Source organism: Callospermophilus lateralis, chromosome 2 (assembly GCF_048772815.1).
Source record: "Callospermophilus lateralis isolate mCalLat2 chromosome 2, mCalLat2.hap1, whole genome shotgun sequence".
Taxonomy (NCBI): Eukaryota; Metazoa; Chordata; class Mammalia; order Rodentia; family Sciuridae; genus Callospermophilus; species Callospermophilus lateralis.
Window position 1 is genome coordinate 131,328,748 of NC_135306.1, and position 3,974 is coordinate 131,332,721.

Consider the following 3,974-nt stretch of genomic DNA (forward strand, 5'->3'; position numbering starts at 1 on the left):
AAAAAGAAGAAATTTATTAAAGGTCATTTGAAAACTTCCAGAATCTCTGGGATAATAGAGAAAAGGCTTGGAGGTTGAGCATTCAGGGGTAACAGTGGACCGCATGTTGGGGCCTCCAGGGGATACTCAGGAAAAGCACTACAGTGACCATTGCTCAGCCTCCCTGGGTTCTGCCTTCACAGATGATTCACACGCTGCTGCTGACTCCAAGGGGCAGACTCTACACCACCCACTCACAATGTCCCCTTCCAATTAGAGTCCCTCACAAATACACCTGTGGCAGGACCCAAATCTCTCAAGCAGCAAGGAATACTGAGAATGTACTCTACAGTTCACGTTGGGGAGGTGTTACTAAATATATGCATAATGCCTCAGAGACTGTAATAAGGGGAGCATGTTGCTAGACACACCCAAAAAAGCATCCAAATCAGCCCCAAATGAGATAGTACTATGTAAAATTATATTCAACACAGCGTAATTTATCATAACCAAGAATCATAAGAAACAATAATTAAGGGAATCATTTTTATAATACAATAATCTGATGTATTTGTCAGGTTTTTTGGTGCTGACAAAATACCAGATAAAAACAGCTTAAAGGGGGAATGGTCTATTTGAGTTCACGGTCTCAGGAATTTAAGTCCATGGTCACTTGGCTCTGTTGCTTCAGGTCTTTGATGAGACACAACCTCATGGAGGGAAGCTGGTGGGAGAGCAACGTTGCTCACCTTATGGTGGCCAGGAAGGAGAAGGGAAGGAGCCAGGGATAAAATAAACCCCCAAAGTCACACTGACAGTGACCCACCTCTTCCAACTAGGCACTACCTCCTAGTTTCCACCTTGATCCAGCTGAGGACCAAACCTCCAAAACATGAGATCTTAAGGGGCACTCCAGAGGTAAACTGCATTCTTCAATCACAGAATGTTACGCTGTGGCTTGTAAAAGTGTGTCCCAAAGGCACATGGGTTAAAAGTTTGGTCCCCAGTCCATAGTATTATCGGGAGATGGTGGAACATTTAAGAGGTAGAGCCAAGTGGAAGGTCTTCCAGATATTGGCTGTGTGTCCTTGAAAGGGATATTGAGACCACAGCCTCTTCTTTGCCTCTCTTTGACTTTCCTGCCATGAGGTGAGGAATTTGCTCCACCTCACACTCCCTGCCATGATGTGCTGCCTTACCACAGGCCCAAAAGCAATGAGCTAAAACCTCTAATACTATGAGCCAAAATAAACCTTTTTTCCATACAAGTTGATAATCCCAGGTATTTGTTATGGAATCAGAAAGCTGACAGACGCAGACATGAACACACAAGTTCAAAGAGTTAGAAAATATAATAGTGGTTATCAGGGCTAAGGGGAGGAGATAATAGGTATTATTGTTCCAAAGTGGTCCAGAGTTTCAGTTTGGGATGATAAAAAAGTTCTGGAGATTGACAGTGGTGATGGTTGCATAAAAACGTGAATGTGGGCTGGGATTGTGGCACAGCAGTAGAGCTCTCACCAAGCATAGGCAGGACCCGGGTTCGACCCTCAGCACCACATAAAAACTAAAGGCATTGTGTTGTGTCCATCTACAACTAAAAAATAAATATTTTTTAAAAAGTGAATGTATTTAATGTTGCTGAATTGTATACTTAAAACAGTAAGTTAAACATATTTATTCTACCACCACAAAAAAAGTCAGAAAAAAGGGTTTTGAATATAAGCATTGGTTATGCAAAAAAGTATAAAATTTATAAGAAGTGATGTGCAGCAATATGTAAATCTTCCTTCCCACTGATGTCTGTGAGCTATTCAGTTACCTCTCCTGGAGGCAACCTTTTCATCTTTTCTTTCTGTGTCCTCCCAGAATTGGACTGAGCATATGCAATCATTTTCTCATGTAGTCTTTTTTATATAATTTGAGAAATATTTCTGATATAAAGGAGCAGAGTGAAATATGATATTTAGACTATATTTTAAAATGATGGAAAATTTATGCAAATAAAAAAGAAGTAAACAAGGATCATAAACAATTAAAATTATGTTTTAGAACTATGGAATTGTACATGAATATAGTTTCTATTTTATTTAGAATTCTAATAATGTTTGTCTAATTTTTCAATGTCATTTAAAACAAAGATTTAAAGGTCTGTGGGTTGTAGCTTAGTGGTAAAGTGCTCACCTAGCATGCATGAGGCACTAGATTCAATGCTCAGAACCACAGAAATGTAAAATAAAGATATTGTGTTCACCTAAAACTAAAAATATCTATATATATAAAATTAGAAAGTGATCATCTGCACCCCTACTCTCAAATGCAGAATTTGAATAAAGGAAGGCATAAGAGATAAGTTTAAGAAAATGCACAACAATACCTCCATCTTCTGGGAGGGCTCAAGGATCAAATCAACGAGGAAATTCTTAAAAAGAAAAAGAAAAAAAAAAGCTTACTTTGACATAGCCCTGGTTTATTCCTAACTGCTTACCTTTGCCAACTAGAATTACTTCTATAATTCTTCTAAGTGCTTACTTTTACTTTTCAGAGTGAATTAAAAATGCACCTTCCAAATCACTTCCCTTAGCAGCAATATCAATTCATATTGCCTAATGGATGCCTTCATGGATCATGTATTTGCTACCCTGAATTCTTCCTTCAGTTACATGTGCAGAGTATGGTATAAAGTAGCCACAGTACATTATACGTTTAAGAAGAAAGTGAACATTATTTGACCATTTACTACTTACCACATGCCAGATTCTGGACTAGGTACTCATGTGAGAATTTTAGCAGGAGAACCATGAATTCAAAGCTAGCCTCAGGAACTTAGCAAGGCCCTAAGAAACCTAGTGAGACCCTGTCTCAAAATTTAATAAATATAAAAAAGACAGGGGATATGGCCCAGTGATTAAGTGCCCCTGGGTTCAATCCTTGGTACAAAAAAAAATAACCCTTAAAATTTTAACTGGGAGGGACCACAACCCAATCACAGGGAAGGTAGTCTCCTTACCCTGCTAAGGACCCAGGGAGTACACCAAGTCTGCATGAAAACCCATAGACAGCTCCAAATATCTTGCCTTTGAGTAGGATTTTCTTAGCCTCAGTTTGGGATATTTAATTATTAGAGACCTTACTATTACACTATAAGTTTTCCTTTAGCTGGGTGAGCTGATTTGTTGGTTACATTTATTGCTCAGAATCAGGCCAATCAAATATAAGCTTTGAGAAGTGTTCTTTATCTACTTGATGATAAAATACCTATCGGTACCACATGTCATCTTGACTTATGCAGATCTTATTCCACATTCACTTAATTATATGATAATTTCAAAAGATGTAAAGCTGATTGCTGCCATTTTTATGTCAGACATTGAACCCTTCCAACACCAAGAACACATGCTAAGTATTTCAATCCTTGCTGTGCCACCACTAAATTAAAGCCAACATTTATCAATAAGATAAACATAACAGTCAGTTCATCTTGGTAGCAATTTATTTGGAAGCTCTGATTTTCAATTATGTGGGTAGTGTTTATCTTCAGATACCAATATGTTTACACTGCATCGGCTTGTAGGTACTATTGTGCTCAGAAAGTTGAACAGGAGACAATAGGCTGAGGAAAGCTATCCCTCATTATTAGCAAGGAAGCAGTAATGAATCACTGGTATCAAGGCCAATTGGAAATCTATGGGAGTTTCCCATTTTGATGGTCAACTTGAAAATGTACATGTAAAACAAACAACAGCATCAAAATGGAAGTAATATCTGTTGAAAATGAGCTCGATTATGAGCATATGTAGAATTTCCAATGTATTTTCAAATACAAATAAAATTATAGTTTAAAATTTTTGTCTATAATTCTTAATTAATTTACAAGATATCAATTACTCCAACTTTTGTTAGTCATTTTTTTTCATATACTTTTCCAAAAAACAACTGTCCAGAGTATGAAAATTAAAGAATTTATATCTTCATTAAATAAAACTTAGATTACT

The 3,974-nt window shown here is 37.2% G+C and overlaps 1 pseudogene; it reads left to right on the top strand.

The window, feature by feature from the left end:
• Positions 1 to 1,005: 1,005 nt before the first annotated feature.
• LOC143387859 (cardiolipin synthase (CMP-forming) pseudogene) lies at positions 1,006 to 3,553 on the top strand (annotated as a pseudogene).
• Positions 3,554 to 3,974: the final 421 nt, after the last annotated feature.